The following is a 19,843-nucleotide window of genomic DNA, read 5'->3' as shown; positions in this document are numbered from 1 at the left end:
AAGTCCAAGTTGGCAACATATAGAGGCGGTCCCTACCCAACAACGGGCTCACAGTCTAGGAAGGGGAGACAGACAACAAAACAAAACGTGTGGTCAGGTGTCAAGTCATCAGAATAAATAGAATTATAGCTATATACACATCATTAATAAAAGAGTAATAAATATGTCCAAATATACACAAGTGCCGTGGGAAGGGGAAGGGGGTAGGGCAGAGGGAGAGGGGGCGATGGGGAGGGAAGGAGGAGGGGAGGAAGGGCCGCTTAGTACAGTGCTCTGCATACAGTAAGTGCGTAATAAATGCCATTGAATGACAGAGGACTCGCACTGCAGTGGGTGGGATTGCAGACACTAAGAAGAAGGATTGTGGCATTTGTTAAGTTTAGATCAATCGTATTTGAGCACTTACTGTGTGCAGAGCACTGTACTAAGCGCTTGGGAAATATATCTGTAAATACTAACTTCTGTGAAACACTTGTGTGGGTCTGAGGGGCACTGTGTCTGACAGCTCCGTAAATAAAAAAGACAAAACAGAACAACAGAGTGGAGCTAAAATGTCCGTTTTGGAATCTATTAATTTGGGTTGGGCTTCAGGGGCTCTTAAATGGCAGAGGGCAGGTCTGTCCCGCCTCGTCCCCAAATTTCCACCAGCATCATCATCATCAGTCGTATTTATTGAGCGCTTACTGTGTGCAGAGCACTGTACTAAGCGCTTGGGAAGTACAAATTGGCGACATATAGAGACAGTCCCTACCCAGCAGTGGGCTCACAGTCTAAAAGGGGGGAGACAAAACCAAACATACTAACAAAATAAAATAGAATAGATATGTACAAGTAAAATAAATAAATAAATAGAGTAATAAATATGTATAAACATATATACAGGTGCTGTGGCTGTGCTTCAGCGACAGATGTCTGGGGTGGGAGAATCACGGCTCAGCCCTGGTTGTGTCCTAGAAGATGCAGGAAGTGTATCGGGCTCTTCTCAGTACCGTGCTCACCCCACCCGCAGTAAGTGCTCAACCGTTGATGGATTATGTTGCCAGCTTGTACTCCCCAAGCGCTTAGTACAGTGCTCTGCACACAGTAAGCGCTCAATAAATACGATTGATGGATTCTCCTGGGTAAACTGAAGCTTCCAGGCCAACGGCAGTTGAGGGAGGCTTGGTGCTGGGGGACAAGGATGGGAAGGACTGCAAGGACCTCCTTGTGTCCCCGGGCAGACTAGAGGCATGCATTCCAAACTGTTTTCCCAAACAGGCATTCTCCGTTACAGCCGGGGGCCTTTTGCCCTCTATCAGAGAAGCAGCATGGCTTAGTGGAAAGAGCCCGGGTTTTGGAGTTCATGGGTTCCAATCCCAGCTGTGCCGCTTGTCAGCTGTGTGACTTCAGGCAAGTCACTTCACTTCTCTGGGCCTCAGTTCCCTCATCTATAAAATGGGGATTAAGACTGTGAGCCCCCCGTGGGACAACCTGATCACCTTGTAACCCCCCCAGTGCTTAGAACAGTGCTTTGCACAAAGTAAGCGCTTAATGCCATTATTATTATTATTATTATTATTGATTGGCTTCATTCATTCAGTCGCATTTGTTGAGCGCTTACTGTGTGCAGAGCACTGTACTAAGTGCTTGGGAAGGACAAGTTGGCAGCATATAGACTGTGAGCCCGCTGTTGGGTGGGGACTGTCTCTATGTGTTGCCGACTTGGACTTCCCAAGCGCTTAGTACAGTGCTCTGCACACAGTAAGCGCTCAATAAATACGATTGATATAGAAAAGGTCCCTACCCAACAGTGGGCTCACAGTCTAGAAGGGGGAGACAGACAACAAAACAAAATATATTAACAAAATAAAATAAATAGAATAAATATGTACAAATAAAATAAATGAGTAATAAATACGTACAAACATATATACATATACAGGTGCTGTGGGGAAGGGAAAGAGGTAAGGCAGGGGGATGGGGAGGAGGGGGAGAGTCAGCTGTGTGACTTTGGGCAAGTCACTTCACTTCTCTGGGCCTCAGTTACCTCATCTGTAGAATGGGGATTAAGACTGGGAGCCCCACGTGGGGCAACCTGATCACCTTGTAAACTCCCCAGCGCTTAGAACAGTGCTTTGCACATAGTAAGCGCTTAATAAATGCCATTATTATTATTGAGGAAAGAAAGATAGCCTAGTGGATATTTCAGATTTTCAGAGTAATGGATTTCAGGAATTGACTTTACATTGAGAAGTTGGAACCGAGCCCACCATTTCACACGTTACATTTCAGAAATTGTTTTTACAGTGATTATTTCAGTGTTTTGCATGTCTGTCTTTTTTTTAAAAGCATATTAGGTTTTGGAAACAAAGTAGGAAACCCCCTTTTGTATATCATTTTCCAAGTAATGGAAAATTATAAGGGATATAAACATTTTTGAAGTCTTGATAAAATTGAGTAGGAAGAAGGGGGAAGGAAGCCCACGCTGAAGTGAGAAACTTTGCATTTTCCACAGTCAAATTCTTGGTTTAATTTATGGTTTTCAACAGGCTGGCAAAACTTGAGATTAATAAAGAAAGTTCTTTCCCCCTCTTCTCATTTCCATGGAAACTGCGAAACGGTCACCCTGTAATTCTGCCTTGAGGCTCAAATGTGAGCTCAGCTAGTCCTTTATATTAGAAGAAAATACTTTTTCACTGTATTCTCTTTAATTACATGGCCTGGGTAGTTTGACAAATACCTAACCTCTCTTTGAAGAGATAAATACAACTAAAAAAATACTTTAAGTATTTAAGTGTAGTTCTTGACAATGGCTGAGAGCTCAATTTGACATGAAAGGGAAGAAAATGCATTTCTTGAAGTTATTGCACAATCACTACTTCAGCAAATATAAAGTGAAACTGATTTCTTAGGATGCTTTTCTTCCTTGTACATAATCATTCTTTTAACTCTCCTCGATTAGCCTTGTGGTTCTGATCCTGAACACAGCTACGGAATAAGTGACGTTTCACTGTATGAGAATCTGGACACGAAGAAACAAGTTGTCAGGGCTTATAATTTACGGTCATTGGGACGTGATGCTAGACCCCTCTCTTCTTCCCTTCCTCACCACCATCTTCAACTGTTCACTCTCCAAATCCTCCTTCCCCACTGCTTTCAAGCATGCTTGTGTATCCCCTATCCTAAAAGAAAACCCTCCCTTGATTCCACGGATCCCTTCAGTTATCGCCCCATCTCCCTCCTACCGTTCTTCTTCAAACTCCTTGAGCGAGTTGTCTGCACTCCTGCCTTCATTTCTTCTCCTCCAGTTCTCTCCCTGACTCCCTCCAATCTGACTTCTGCCCTCTTTATTCCCTGAAACAGCCCTCTGTAATTTCACCAGTGATCTCCTTCTTGCCAGATCCATTCATCCTAATCCTCCTCAACCTCTCAGCTGCCTTTGACATCTTTGACCACCCCTTCTCTTGGAAACATTATCCAACCTTGCTTTCACTGACCCTGCCGTCTCCTGCTTCTCCTCCTCGCTGGCTGCTCCTTTCAGTCTCTTAATAATAATGATGGCATTTTTAAGCGCTTACTATGTGCAAAGCACTATTCTAAGCGCTGGGGGGGATACAGTGGGATCAAGTTGTCCCACGGGGGGCTCACAGTCTTAATCCCCATTTTTACAGATGAGGGAACTGAGGCTCAGAGAAGTGAAGTGACTTGCCCAAGGTCACACTTGTGGTGGAGCCGGGATTCGAACCCACGACCTCTGACTCCAAAGCCCGGGCTCTTTCCACTGAGCCACGCTGCTTCTCTATCTGCGGGCTCCTCCTCTGCCTCCCACCTCCTAACTGTGGGACTCCATCAAGGCCCATTTCTGGCTTCCCTTCTGTTCTCTATTTACACCTACTCCTTTGGAGAACTCATATGCTCCCATGGCTTCAGCTACCATCTCTGTGCAGATGAATCCCAAATCTCCATCTCCTTCCCTGCAATCTTGTATTTTCTCCTGCTTCCTGGACGTCTCTACTTGGGTGTCCCACCGACACCTCAAACTTAACATGTTCAAAGCAGAACTCGCATTCCTATCCAAACCCTGTCCTCTCACCGACTCTCCTGTCACGTTAGAGTGCGCCGCCATCTTTCCTGTCTCACAAGCCTGGGACTTTGGCTTTATCCTCGACTCACCTCTCTTTTTCATCCCACATATTAAACCCGTCACCAAATCCTGTTGGTTGAACCTTCCCAGCATCATTAAAATGTGCCCCCTCCTCTCCTTCCACACTGCTTCCACATAATCCAATCCAATCACTTATCCTGTCCCTTTTGGATTACTTTTGGATTACTTTTGGATTACCGCATCAGCCTCCTTGCTGATCTCCCTCCCTCCCTCCTGTCTCTCCCCACTCCAGTCCAGACTTCACTCTGCTGCCCGGATCATTTTTCTACAAAACCCTTCAGTCCGTGTTTCCCTACTCCTCAGTAGCCTCCTGTGGTTGCCCATTTGCTTCCATGTCAAACAGAAACTCTTTACCTTAGGCTATAAAGTATCTAATCACCTTGCCTCTTCTTACCTTTCACCCCCGATTTTTCTACTACAACCTAGCCTCCACATTTCGCCTCTTTAATGCAAACTTACTCACTGTACCTCGGTCCCTAAGTCGCCACTGATCTCTGGCCCGGAATGCCCTCCCTCTTCATATCCGACAGATGATTACTCTCCCCACTTCCAAAACTTTATTAAAAGCACATTTTCTCCAAGAAGCCTTCTGCAACCAAACCCTCATTTCCTCTTCTCCTACTCGCTTCTGCAATGCTCTCTTGTGTCCCCTCCAGCGCTTAGAATGGTGCTTCACACACAGTAAGCGCCTAACAAATGCCATTATTATTATTATTATTATTATTATTATTATATGCACAGCTGTAACTTATTCATTTATATTCATGTCTGTCTCCCCTCAAGACTGTCAGCCAGTGTGCCTTAGTGGAAAGAGCACAGGTTTAGGAGTCAGAGGACATGGGTTCTAATCCTGGCGCCTCCAATTTGTCAGCTCTGTGACCTTGGGCAAGCCACTTAACTGCTCTCTGCCTCAGTTACCTCACCTGTAAAATGGGGATTAAGACTCTGAGCCCCACGTGGAACAACCTGTTTACCTTGTATATGCCCCAGTACTTAGAAGCGCTTAGTAAGCGCTTAACAAATATTATTATTATTAATAAGCCCATTGTGGGCAGGGAATGTACCTACAAACTCTCCCAAGCCCTTAATATAGTGCTGTTCACACAGTAACCACTCAGTAAATACCACTGATTGGTTGAATTTTCCATTTTAATAGCCAGCTTCTGTATAGTCAGGCACACTCACTTTCTCCCCTTCCGTTTTCAACAGCTGCTGAAAGAATTGGTGCTGGAAAGGGAAATTTTTGCCTTTTATTGGCATTGGCAAACTCTTAGTGAACAGCAGAAACTTACAAGGGGACCCAGAAGGGAATTGAACACTCCTTGTTTTGCTATTTTCTGTGAAACCCCACTCACTCTGACACCTTACTCACTGCAACTGTACCAGTATGTCAGTGGCATGAAGAATTTCATGTTGGCGTAGATTGAGAAACGGGGTTATCTCTTTGTTTTCTAAGGAATTTCTTGTGGTAAAGTATTTCTCTCTGCTTAAGCTCCCCTTGGGATTAAAAGGAAGCTGGCTTAAGTCAGTTTGGTGGGAAGGGTGCAGTGATCGTGATTATTATTAGGATTTATTACTGGGCTGCAAGATCACACGTCGGGAAAAGGGATGATTCCCCCACCTAGCATTTTGGAATATTCTGGGAGCTCCCAGAATCTTGTGGAACAATCTGGGAAGGGAGAGGGGTTTCTCCTCTTTGCTGCCTGCTGTTCAAAAGTTCCTCACCACTCCGCTAAACCTCCGGCGATGGAGCTGAGCTCTCCCGAGGGCCAAGCTGAGCAAGGTCAGAGTGTTGACTAAGCGCTTAGTACAGTGCTCTGCACATAGCGCTCAGTAAATACGATTAATGATGAGATAAGTCCCCGCAGATCCAGCCAGAAGAGAGCTTCATGTGGTCATTAGCTTGTCTTCCTAGATTATACTTGGAGCGGAAAGAAAGCTAGAGTGGGTTAATTTGATTATCTTACTTTGTGCTTTAGGTTAAATCCTGTTTCCCAGACTTCTTATCAAGTAAAGCTCTCAGGCCTAGCCCCTGACTTTGTTCTTTGGGTAATCAATTTCTCAGCTTGACTCTGACAGTCTTAGACTTCAGGGATGGTGAATGTTACCTTGTTTTTAGTGTTCACTCTTGTGATCTCTTCCCATTTGTGTTGCTTAGTTAAATCCCAGCTCTGATCTTGTCTGGTTTAACAGTTCGGTTGGGCTGCTGGGGCTTTCACAGAGCAGTCACCTAGGCTCTAGGGGGAATATTGAATCCCGAATCCCTCTCTCCCCCTCTCATATTTTGGCCCTAGTTAGGGGGTAATAGAGCTAAATGGCTTCAGTTTTAGTCTCATGAGGCCATAGGTGCCAAGTATAATTTTTCTTGAAGACCATGGTCGAGTGGAAGGCTTCCAGAGAAAGTATCGTGCTCTATAGTTTGACTTGCAGGAGGTTCAGGATTTTAAAGCTTGACATTGAGTTAGTTTCTAGGAGAGCTCATTCCTTTTTTCTGATTATTTGGAATCATGAGTTAAAGGTAAACCAGGAGAGACCGGATGAGGCTAGTCCAGTCCACATAGCCTCATAGTCAGAGAGGTGCTTCGTTGGGATATTTAAGGACCTATCTTTTTCTTCTTTTTTTTTCCACATTTGGTAAGAGCTGCTAAATCAGGTTGGACTCGGACCCTGTCCCACATCGTGTTCCCAGTCTTAATCCCCATTTTACAGATGAGGTAACCGAGACCAGATAAATTAAGTGATTTGCCCAAGGTCACACAACAGACAAATGGCAGAGCTGGGATTAGAACCCACATCCTTCTGATTTCCAGGCTTGTGCTGTATGCACTAAGCCACGCTGCTTCTCTTGACCATCTTGGCCTCTCAACTGATGCTTCAGCGGTACTGGTGCTCGTGGAATAGGTGGCCGGTATGCTTGTGTCCTGGGTTCCTTTACCAGGAAATGTGTCTCATTCTTGGCAGACAGTGTTAATAGCTTGCTCTTGCGGGCCCGTTAGGAGCATCTACCGAAAGAAAATACTTAGGATCAAGTCGAACAAGAAATAAGCAGCGTGTCTACTAAATATTAAGGTTTCCTTTCTGTATTGCAAGGCTCAGCTCTCTTTGGAAATGACTTTCCAAAGTCATTTCTGCCCATCCTTTGCCTTGGAGGCTCAGATGCCAGCAGTTAGGCAATTCCAGGTGGTTACTAGAAGATAACATCTCGGGGATATTAGAAACACTTATCCACTGCACAACCTACTCACTGTACCGCAACCTTGTTTATCATGCCCCCAGCCTTTTGCCCATATCCTGCCTCTGGTATCCCCATTCGTATCTGACAGATGTCCACTCCCTGCACGTTAGTAAAATCCCATCTCTTCCAAGAGCACTTCCCTGACTAAACCCACATTTTCTTCTTCACCCCACTCCCTTCTGCCTTGCCCTTACACTAGTATTTGCCCCCTTTATTCTCCTTTCCCTCATCCCATTAACACTTATCATTAATAGCATTTCTTTATATTCTCTGTCTTCCCATCTAGACTGTAAACTTGTGGTGGGTAGGGAAACATGGGTATTATCTCTGCCATATGGTATTCTTCCAAGCGCTTAGTACAATGCTCAGCACACAAAGTGCTCAATAAATGCTACTGATGATGATGAAGCTGTATAATTCTCAAGGGTGGTATGACCTCGTGGATATCTCTCTTTGTCCTATGTCTGTCACTAAACATACTTTTATCTCTCTAGGTTAGACTTTTAAATGCCCTCCTCCCCATTATGTCCATTCATTCAGAGAATAATTCCAAGAGCTGTGTCAGAAAAAAATGTAACTCCACTTGGAGTTTTACACTCAACTGAAATGTTATATTTCCCAGGAAAGCATAACTACCATCAAGCTGCTGATGAAATAGCGTAGACAGTTTATCCTGAGTAGGTTCCGAGACTTCACCCATCTATTCATCCTTCAAATAACCTCAGCACTTTATACAGGAAGCACAGTTGAGAGGGAAGGGATCCCTTTGAAATGATTGCCGACCGTCACGGTCACCTGTGCCAGAGGCTGACTGTCCACAGGCTGTTTTGGAGCAATCTGGCAAAGGATTGAGAGGAGTCCATTGTAGGGTAGGGACTGTCTCTATATGTTGCCAACTTGTACTTCCCAAGCGCTTAGTACAGTGCTCTGCACACAGTAAGCACTCAATAAATATGATTGATGATGAGTCCGGTGTCCTCCCTGTTTGGCCTGTCAAACTCGGGACTCCTTTACTCCGTACCTCACGGATCTCTTATTACAGCCCTGCCCGTACATTTTGCTCCTCGAGCACCGGTTTGCTCACTGTGTCCTGATCTTGTCTTTCCTTTTTCCAGCTGCTTTCCAACATCCTCCCTCTGGCCTGGAACTTCCTCCCCTTACCATGTATGCCAGGCCACCCCTCTCCCCACCTTCAAAGCCGTATTAAGGGTCACATCTCCTCTGAAGCCTTCCCTCACTAAGCCTCCTTTTCTGACTCTTTTCTATCTACTCCATAGTCTGTGCTCTTGGATTTGGACCTTTTAGGCACTTGGTATTCAGCTACCTCTAGCCCCACAGCACTTATGTACGTATCTGGAATTCATTTATATTTCTGTTGCCCCCCCATCTAGACTCTAAACTCATTATGGGCTGGGAATGTGCCTACCAACTCTGATGTACTCTCCCAAGTGCTCAGTACAGTACTCTGCACACAGTAAGTACTCAATAAATTTGTATAGTCTCAAGCTCTCAGTACAGTGCTCTGCACAGTAAGCCCTTATAAATGCCATTGATAATAAATGCCATTGATTAGGTGCAGAGATGATTTCTATTTGCTAAATAGAAGCCTTCTCTAATGTGTGAGCATTTTAAAAAGTTGTACCATTTTGTACAGATTTATTCCACGTGACTGAAATGTCTGCCATTGATTAGGTGCAGAGATAATTTATACTTGCTAAATAGAAGCCTTCTCTAACGTGTGAGCATTTTAAAAAGTTTTACCATTTTGTACAGATTTATTCCATGTGGCTGATATGTCCACTTGAAGTTGGAAGCGTTTCTTGTACTCTCTAGCATTTCCTTGGCCAGATCACTGTATAACCTGATAAAGAAGACCAGCTTTCCATTTTTCAGTAGCACTGGCATGTCCAAAGATCCAAAATGTCCATCATCAGTGATATTTTATTGAGCACTTACTGTGTGCAAAGCCCTATATTAAGAGCTTGGGCGAGTAAAATATAGTTGGTAGACACCATCCTTGCCTATAAGGAACTTCCCCTCTCTTACAATAACCCAGTTGCATCAGGTGAACACCCACCCCTATCACCTGTGTATTTTAATCCTATCCTCACCATTTATGTACAGCTGTACATATTATTTCTATATTACGCATATCTGTAGATCCACCTCACTATTTGGTACTGTTGTGTTCCATTCCTTGCTTCATACTTCTTCCTCTTTCATGTTCACTATCTGTAAATAACTTTTGCCGGTAATCCCCATTCGGTAGTGGCTCCTTTGAGGTCCGGGAGCATGCCTTGCCACTGTTATAATTCTCCCAAATGCTTATTGCAGTAACAGGCACTCAGTTCTATTAACTGATTAATTAAAAAGATCAGAGTGTTTGTTCAACTGAGTTTCTGTGTTTCCACATTGCTTCGCCTGGGAAGCGTTCACCAGAAGTCTTTGAAGGGCTAAGAGCTCGAAGCTCTTCTTGGAAGTGTTACCAGTTCTGCACAGTAAACGTCTTTGTCCTGGAAGAGAGTGGACCATCTCTCCTGATCCCTAATTTTCAGAAAAGTTGGACAGATTGTGTGATTGTTAGGACCTCATTCAAGAAGAACCGATGAGTGACTGATCTGTGTGCAATTGCTAACTGTGGAACCGCTACTGAGATTGTATTATGCCGATCTAATGTCGTCTTGAATGAAATCTTAAAATATCTGTATTATGTGCCGATCCACAAAAGGAGACCCACAGTATTTATCCTATGGCTGTTTTTTGAGGGTTGAGAAAAGATTGCGGAAAATGCCAGAAATTTTAGCTCGACTCACGGTTGGTTACGCATCTGTATCCTCTTTGTAAAAGATCCCAGTGTAATGATGAAAATGATGTACTTTATCTGGGGATTCACAACTTAGGTGTTTTACTATAGAGCAGCTGGTAGCAATTGGCCTGATAAAGCATGGAATACATTGGTTTCAAATCAGGCTTTTATTCGAGGCAGATAATGTGCCTGATTGGATATAGTTGAATCAAGAGGTAAGGTAAATTGTTCCAATTAGGTGGGTTTCCCATCCTGCCCTTAATAGTACAGGAAAAAACCAGGGAGAGATGATTCTCATTACAGTGACGGGTTTTCTCTGTGGTTGCTATGGAAAGGGAGGCAGCTTGGTGTAATGGTTTATTTCTTTCGAAACATTCACCAGAAGAGTAGTGAAAGGCTTGTCCGATCAGACTGCTGGGACATTTCCCTCCTTCCTGTCAACGTCGTTGCTTTGTGCCTCTTGTTTCCTCTTGGCTTCGGACTGTAAATGATTGGCCAGACAGAATTTAAAACAGAATTTCTTGTTGGTTCCAAACCGAGTCACCTTGCCTCTCCATCCTATGCGAAATGCAAGCCAGTGACAAATGGTTCGCTTAGTTTATGTTTTTGTCAATCACCTAATTTAATATGTGAGTGGCGAGAGCTATGGGAGTAGATCATAGAGAGGCTGAGGTGTCCAGTGAAGCCCCTACTTATTGCAGACTGCTACCAACATCGCCCTAGTTCCCCTAAAAGAAGTAAGGACACAATGGAGTAGAATGACGTAAGAACAGCTTCTGTTCATTTCATTTATGCTTTTCATCTTTATTAGGTCCAGATTAACAACTTGTTCCATTTGGTTTTCATTCATTCATTCAATCGTATTTGTTGAGCGCTTACAGTGTGCAGAACACTGTACCAAGCGCTTGGGAAGTACAAGTTGGCAACATATAGAGACAGTCCCTACCCAACAGCGGGCTCACAGTCTAAGAGGGGGAGACAGAGAACAAAACCAAACATACTAACCAAATAAAATAAATAGAATAGATATGTACAAATAAAATAGGGTAATAAATATGTACAAACATATATACATATATATAGGTGCTGTGGGGAGGGGAAGGGGGGGATAGGGAGGGGGATGAGGGTGAGAGGAAGGAGGGGGCTCAGTCTGGGAAGGTCTCCTGGAGGAGGTGAGCTTTCAGGAGGGCTATGAAGGGAGGAAGAGAGCTAGCTTGGTGGATGTGCGGAGGGAGGGCATTCCAGGCCAGGCGGAGAACGTGGGCCGGGGGCCGACGGAGGGATGGGCGAGAATGAGGCACAGTGAGGACGTTAGCGGCAGAGGAGCAGAGGGTGCCGGCTGGGCTGTTGAAGGAAAGAAGGGAGGTGAGGTAGGAGGGGGCGAGGTGATGGACAGCCTTGAAGCCGAGAGTGAGGAGTTTTTGCCTGATGCGTAGGTTGATTGGTAGCCACTGGAGATTTTTGAGGAGGGGAGTAACATGCCCAGAGCGTTTCTGGACAAAGATGATCTGGGCAGTGGCGTGAAGTATGGATTGAAGTGGGGAGAGACAGGAGGATGGGAGATCGGAGAGGAGGCTTGACAGTAATCCAGATGGGATAGGATGAGAGCTTGAACGAGCAGGGTAGCGGTTTGGATGGAGAGGAAAGGGTGGATCTTGGCGATGTTGCGGAGGTGAGACCAGGAGGTTTTGGTGACGGCTTGGATGTGAGGGGTGAACGAGAGAGCGGAGTCAGAGGACGACACCAAGATTGCGGGCTTGTGAGACGGGAAGGATGGTAGTGCCATCAATAGTGATGGGAAAGTCAGGGAGAGGGCAGTGCTTGGGAGGGAAGATAAGCAGTTCAGTCTTGGACATGTTGAGTTTTAGATGGCGGGCAGACATCCAGATGGAGATGTCTTGAAGGCAGGAGGAGACACGAGCCTGAAGGGAGGGAGAGAGAGCAGGCGCAGAGATGTAGATTTGGGTGTCATCAGCGTAGAGATGATAGTTGAAGACGTGATTTTAATTTTGTTCTTCTAAAGAAAATGTTTTGATGACATGTATTCATCCATCCTAATTAAATGGATGGAATGGACCAGTCTTTAAAGTAGCTGCAGTGTCATACTCAGATTCGTAGTTTATTTTAGGCTGGGAAGTTATTTTTTCAAGTATTATACAAAATGGATTTGACTGCAAGTTGACCACACTTTGAACCTTCATGTGTTCACCTTCACCTTGATTCAGCGCTTAGTACAGTGCTCTGCACACAGTAAGCGCTCAATAAATGCGATTGATGATTCACTTGTCCAGGTGACAGAAGTTGGGGTCCCAACTCCTCATTTTGAGTACTTGATGAACTTGGAATGGGACTCAAATGATAGATTCGGGGGGGTGGCGGTTGTGGTATGAAGACCCACATACTTGCCAAAGTGCCTTTAACCGTAAAGTGTTCTGTACCTGGGGAGCTCCTGGTTAACACTTTCAGTGGTGCTGGTGATGTTCAAGGCGAGAAAATCATGGAATAAAGAGAAAGGACATAAAAAGTGACCAACTTCGCTTTAACACAAGTACAACACAGACAGGGAAGGGAGGAAAAAATATCAAGTTTTTTGAATTTTTCTCAGCCAACCTTCTTGGCTGCTTTTACTGCTTTGAGACTCGCAAGCATTTTATAGCCCTCTTATTTAGGTTTATCTGCCTAACAGCATGTTTACTTGTGGCTTTCTCAGATAAGCGCATTTATAGATCTACTTTTGGGGAATGGACAGGGGAGCAGTGTGAACCATAGGTCTGGTAAGATGGAAATTGAAATGCAAGTATTCACGAAAGAAATACTTCACGTTACTGATGATTTAGCCAGAGATGGGCAGGGTGGGAGGGTCTGAGTGCCAAAAGGAGATAGAGCACAAAACCATCTAACTAGATCCTGGAAATCTCTCCCAGGCAAGACAACATGAGGGATTAATGTTAGTGGTAAAGGGAGAGTTTTCAGATGCAGCTACTCAATAAGAGATTTTCTACACTTATCAGCAAAATGCTTTAAGATGATGAATTTGCTTGGCATCCGACAGAAAGATTAACCAACAGCAATACCTGGGATAATTCTCTATTTCCATTTTAAGAAGCTTATTTCTAATTTCAAGTTTGGTTACCCCTACCAGCCCCAGACCTTCTCTCAATAGATTAATCACCTTTATTGAACACTTACTGTGTGCAGAGTTCTGTACTGTTTGGGAGAGTGCAGAAAAGCAGAGCTATTAGATAGGTTTCCCGCCCACCAGGCGCTTACAGTCTAGAAGGGTAACTTACAGTCTTTTCTCTGAAAACATTTAGGACTCGCTTTCAAGGGACACCACCCTCTTTCACCCTCCCAAGGGGCCGATCGCAATTCATTCAGTCATTCAGTTGTATTGATTGAGCGCTTACTGTGTGCAGGGCGCTGTACTAAGCGCTTGGGAAAACCCAGTGCGGCAATAGAGACGATCCCTACCCACAACAAGCTTACAGAGAGGGGCAGGGACAGATGTCAATACAAGTAAACAGACATCCATATAAATAAATAAGCGCTGTGGAGCGGGTAGGGAGGGATGAGCAGAGGGAGCGAGTCAGGATGACATGGAAGGGAGAGCAATGTGTTCAGTGCTTCTAAATAAAGGGAACGTGGCTTACAGAGTCCAAGACATTTCCCCTGTGCATCCCCAGTTGCCGACTTGGATGGGGAATTTTATGTTCACTAGTAAACCATGGCCAGGAGAGTAGCGTGCTCCATAAGAAGCAACCCTCTAATGGGAAAATCTCTAATAAGCTTCTGGGAAAAGTGAGCACTGGTTCCTTTGTTTATTTTCTAAATTAACTGGAGACCTTGTCCTCTCAAACAGAGCATGTTAGATTTTCTTTGCTGTCCTTTGGTAGCCCTTTTCCACCTAGTCCTTTTAGCAAAGGAACATGCCGTCTGGCACCTGGTGTTCACAGACTACATGTCAGTGAGGTCCTTCAACTCTTCAGAGGAAGGAACCTCTAAAACTCTTGGAAATATTCAGATCTGTTCCTTGTTACGGTGCCATTCAGTTCTCCCAACCTTATTACCAAAGACCCAGGACAGTGTTCTCAGCAGCAGTAGAATGGTTTCCTACTTAGTATATTGTCTGAGTCCCTTGGGACATATCAGAACTTCATTTTATAGGTGGAGAAGCTGAGTCAGAGGCCAAGTAGCTTGTCTTTGGTGATCCACCGCGTCGTAGCCGATCTCCCAAGTTCATGGAGCCTGAGGGAACTGTCTGTGCTGATGGATGCGTCTTTTAGATTTAATTGCCACATTGCTCTTTCCTGGTGATTTTTCCCATCGGTGGTGTTTTATTTTAGAGGGAATTTCAATATTTAGGAATATGTCAGTTGAATCTCCTGTTATGCGGAGATGTGTGTAACCTTGAGAGCATATTGTTCACGTACCTGAGAAGAGAAGCCCCAAGGTCGGGGGTGGGGGGAGAGAGGGAGGAAGGAAGGAAGGAAGGGAAGAAAGAAAGAGGGAAAGAAAGGAGGGTGAACAGCTATGTCCATGAGTCATCTGTTGCCTTCAGCAGAGTCTACCCCATAGGATACTGCTAAGTAAATTGCCTCTTGAGGCATTGTATTCTCTTCAATGGGGGAGTAATTTCCAGATAGCTAAACCTTTGGAAAATAATAATAATAATAATACTAGCATTCATTAAGCGCTTACTATGTGTGAAGCACTGTTCTAAGCGCTGGGGAGGTTACAAGGTGATCAGGTTGTCCCACGGGGGCTCACGGCCTTCGTCCCCATTTTACAGATGAGGGAACTGAGGCACAGAGAAGTGAAGTGACTTGCCCAAAGTCACACAGCTGACAATTGGCGGAGCCGGGATTTGAACCCACAACCTCTGACTCCAAAGCCTGTGCTCCTCTCTTAGCCACACTGCTTGGAAAAATAAACAGACTGTCCCTAGCAGTGAGGGAACTACTCATTAGCAAGGAGTCTAATGCTCCGTCATTCCACTCCATTATGTTCTGGTTAGACTCTTGGTGAATTGATTTTCCAAGGGTGGTGGCCAAAATTGGAATAGTATTCTAAGTGATCAGTTCGTCAGGGTTAAAGGAATTCAAATTTACTCTGGAGAGTACAAGGCTGAGACGAAATTCAAGTTTTAATAACCCATTATGTCACTCTCTTTGGAGGGTAACAATTTTCAAAGGAATCGCACCCAAAGAACCCAGTTGGAAATAGGTCTGTATTTATTAGATTAGGTCAGACCCCCTTTCAAAGAGAGGGGGATCATCCACAGTGTCGAAGCAGTTGAATATTAGGATGGAGAAGAGGCTGTTGGATTTGGCAAAAAGGTCACTGGTTTGTGGTCTTTCAGCAGTTTAGGAACCCTGAAATGACTGATGCCATCACAAGGGGTATTTGGGATTTTGGGGCTTTGTTGTCCACTGTGGAGTCTATCTTAAGCACTGCCTCTTGGAGAAAGAACAGACTGTCATTTGTAGTTCATTTGAGAGACATGACCCAAGGGGCCTGTTCTTTTCCGTTGCAGTATTTCTTAATTCCACCTTTGATTCTGTTCTGGACCAAGGGTGTCAGCCTAGAAAAGGTGCATAGCATGCCAGACTTGTTTCCTGGTATATTGGTCAATCCTCAGGAATAGATGTAAATAAATACGCGCAATCCTCTGTTCATTCCGGTTTCATATTGAACTTCTTGCTTAAATTAACCATTGCATAGTCTAATTCCAAACTGAAAAGAATGAGATTCTCCTAAAGTCTTTTTTTTTTTTTTTTTAAAGTTGAACAGCCGACCAGAGACTTCTCTCCACAGAACCACCGCGGTAGCTTTCCTCTGTTCTCTGCTGGAGTGAGCTGCAGAAGCAAACGAACATCGCTGCAGTGCCAGAGTCCAGAAGGACTCAGCTTGATAACAGAACAGTTCTTTGGCATACTAACTACAGTGCCAGCCACTCGGAGTGAGCCGTCAGCCGATATGGCTGAATAAGGTAATGGCTTTTCACCTAGGATGTGCTTAATTCCTTTTGAGGGGCAGATTCACTCATTCACTTTTCTGACTCACTATGTAGGAATGAATGACTTTTCTTTGGAAATGGCTTTTTGTGTAAGGGGCAAGCTCTTCGCAAATATTTCATTATTAAACATAGGAAAGGTCAAGGAGACCAGGAGGCGAACACTTTAAAGGTGAAGGCCTAGTTAAGAACCCGTGGGGTAGCTGACCTGCAGGGTTGAATTACCCCAGCAAATAGTGTAGGGTTTGCACAGAGGCCCGAGGGGAAAGCTATACTTTCTGTGCTTTTGCAGGGAGGAGGGAATGGAAATAGGGAGAGAAATAACACCTGTGACCCGTCCCTAGCCCTAGTTATGTTATTCAATGAAGCTCTGCCCAGCGACTTGGGATCCCAGTCATTTGCTTGGCCTGGTGGATGGAGAAAGTCCAGTCTTGCGGACGTATCACTGACCTTTTTATGCTTTGTGCCCTTCTCCATAAAATGCCTTCCTGATTCATGATCTAGAACCATTCCAGTAATTTCAGTTTAACCAGGTGAAGAATTGGTGTACCTGGAGGAGAGCTATTTTATGATCTCTTCACTAAGCATCATTAATCAGTCAGTAGTATTTGAGTGCTTATTGTGTGCTGAGCACAGTACAATATACTCCCCTGAGTGCTCTCCTTACTTTGCAGCTAGAATCTTCTTGGATCTTTTCTCTGGCCCATCCGTCCCGTAATGCAGCCACTCGAGCAGGATCCATCTACACGAATTGGGAAAGAAGGCCTGTTAAGGAGGAAACCAGTCTTCAGGTAGGTTGGGTCAAATGACCGAGTTTTATTTAGAAGGTTATTTGTTTTGGGGCTTTTGGAGTTCTACCTCCTAAAGTATATCAAAATGGAAGATGAATCCAATTATGAGCCATTGAGTTGACACAGGAAAATCAAGTGACTTAAGAATTCACTGAAGCCGCCTTGATTAGAAAAATATTCAACTTGTATCAATGGTGAAAAGCACGGAGCCCGATTTCAATGGTTGGCTCTTAGAAGAAAAGCGGCGGCTAGAAGATTCAGCACTTTTTAATGGGTTCCTTTTCTTTGGCTCCGTTGAGAGAATCCTGCACTCGGATATTACCAGCACTAAAATCATTATCCAGTGTACGGGCAGATGGCAGGCCAGTAATTGTTTATTGGGACAGATGGCAGTTTCTTGTACCCTCTTTCTAGTTGCTGAGTTTTTAAGGTTCTGCAGTTGCAATGTACAGCCTTCCCCGGACTCTAAAACCAAAATGTCTTTAAATAACTCTGAACAAGGATTTATGGTGACTTCTTAAAAAGATTCAAGGCTACTAAAAATGAAATATACTGGCAACTTTTAGATGTTTGACCAAACACGCTAAAATTTAGAGAACTGTAGGGTGGCAGGGTTGTGTGTTCATCAGTTGCAGCCTCTTGACTACAGCTTGGGTCTTGGCTTGGCTGGAAAATTTTGACAGACTGCTAAAGGATTTATGCGTGTAGTATAGATATTGGAATGCCCACTATCTCAGTAAGATGGGGAAAGCTGATGGGGAGCTTGGAAACCGATTGTGGGGAATTTTGGCTTCATGCAGAGGGAAATGGAGGGTTTTGAGGAGGGAGCAAATGAGATGAGCCATGCTTAAGGATGATTGATCCATGCAGCAGATAAACATGTTGTTGAGTGTACGTGAAAGGTGCTTTAATGAAGTAATGAATAACTTCATTTCTCAGAGCGCATGTACAGCAATAACACTCTTTCAAAATATTTGTCCAGAAATGGGGTTCATGACAAAAAAATGCCTTTTTGTTGTTGCAAATCAGAGACGGAGATTAGTTGTTCAGTGAGAGCACTAGAGCCTTTATGGGATCTCTGGGTCTAAAGGCTTTATGGGACCAACCTCTGATGCGTCCTTAACGGATCTGGAGAGATAGGCTGTCCACCTGGAGGAGACTCGGCAGGCTTTTGGGGGAGGGTGAAAACTTGACTACTTGAGTAGAGTGCATTGAGCACTAGCCTTAAGAGATACCCAGGGTTGGATGGTCCCAACTCCGGTCAACTCAGTTAAAGGGTCTCTGTGCCAATTGGAGAGAAGAAGTGTGGCCTAGTGGAAAGACCCTGGACGTGGGTTTTAATTCCAGCTCTACCAATTGCTTGCTCTGTGACTTTGGGTAAGTCATGTACCTTCTCTGTGCCTGTTTCCTCAATAGTAAAATGGGGATTCAAAACTTATCCCCCCTCCTGATTAGACTGAGAGCCCCCTGCCAGACAGGCACTGTGTCCAATCTCATTAACTGTATTTACCCCAGCACTTAAAACAGTGCCTGACACATAGCACTTTAACCGATACCATAAAAAAGTCCTCCCTTGGAATCGGAGTGTGGTATATCTTCATCAGTACACAAACTCATGACTCTGTAGAGAAACAAAATGTCCAAGTGGACCCAGATCCAGATTTGGTATCAAAGGAAATATTGACTTAACCTCAGCGGAATAGACCTGTACTTTCTGGAGTTTTTTTTTCTTTTTACTGCTTTCATGTGGATGTTCTGAATTAGGCAGGGGGACAGTTGAAGATATTTCTGAGTTCCCATAAAACAGCTAAGTGCATGGTGAAAATACACCGTGGGGAAGAAGAGGGAGTATTTTATTTGCCAAACTTCCAACCTTAATTTTCTGTCACAACTGGAAATTTTTGCTGTCCCCACTTCTGAAACTCGGCATGGGCTGTATCACATCTCCCAAGAGGCCTCCCACGACTAAGCCCGTTTTTCTCCTGCTCCCTTCTGAGTTACCTAAGCGCTTGGATCTCTATCCTTAAGCACTTGTCACCCCACCCTCAGCCCCAAAGCTCCTATCTGTAATTTATTTATATTTTTGTCTGTCTCCCCTCTAGACTGTAAGCCTTTTGTGGGCAGGGAACACATCTACCAACTCTGCTTTGTTGTACTCTCCCAAGTGCTTAGTACTATGTTCTGCCCTCAGTAAGCACTCAATACCAGTGATTGATCTTTCCATGCAAAATTGTCCTAGTAGTGGAATCCTAAACGTGCTTTTAGTCCAAATTTTTTCGAGAGTTAAAAAACCAAAACAGCAACAGCTATCTGGTTGATGCCAGAGCTTACTTTGGAGGCCTGAATTTTCCTAACTTTGCACGCAACCACATAGTTGCTATTTTTATAATATTTAAAGATGGGAAGGAAGCAAAGCCAGCAATCTTATGAAACTGTATTAGCAACATCTTCCAGGGATGAAAATACCATATCAAGAGATCTCTTATTGCAAACCTAGAAAATACAAGTATTTGTTTAGATGTAGCTATGAAGATAATCCTCTTTTACTTCAGGGAATAGAACAAGAAAGTAAAAAGACAAAGTTATAACAAGGTGCCATTCCTCCTATATTGCCAACAGATGTGACTCTTAAGGGAATAATATACCAATAAAACAATACATTTTTGTGTTAATATTAATGGGATTATTAAGTTTTGAAGTTTTTTTGTGTAGAAATTACTGTAAACACGACAAGGCCCCTGTGGTTAAATAGAAATCGGGCTAGGAAAACATGTGCCCCAAATTGTGTATTAAAGCAGGAGTTGTATATTTTGAGGTGGTGGTTTATCCAGGGGAGCAGAAAGATTCTTGTGGT

At 44.1% G+C, this 19,843-nt stretch overlaps 1 long non-coding RNA gene across 1 annotated transcript in view; it reads left to right on the top strand.

Moving 5' to 3' along the window:
• The window catches only part of LOC119930049, a 125,310-nt gene that overhangs the window by 43,356 nt on the left and 62,111 nt on the right, over positions 1 to 19,843 (top strand). The window contains exons 2-3 of the long non-coding RNA XR_005451620.1: positions 15,968 to 16,174; positions 16,873 to 16,989. This is a non-coding gene — a long non-coding RNA (uncharacterized LOC119930049). The remainder of the gene's footprint in view (positions 1 to 15,967; positions 16,175 to 16,872; positions 16,990 to 19,843) is intronic.

Source organism: Tachyglossus aculeatus, chromosome 6, assembly GCF_015852505.1.
Source record: "Tachyglossus aculeatus isolate mTacAcu1 chromosome 6, mTacAcu1.pri, whole genome shotgun sequence".
NCBI classification, from domain to species: Eukaryota; Metazoa; Chordata; class Mammalia; order Monotremata; family Tachyglossidae; genus Tachyglossus; species Tachyglossus aculeatus.
Note: the sequence above shows the minus strand (reverse complement) of the source record. Positions and strands in the feature narration are given on the sequence as shown.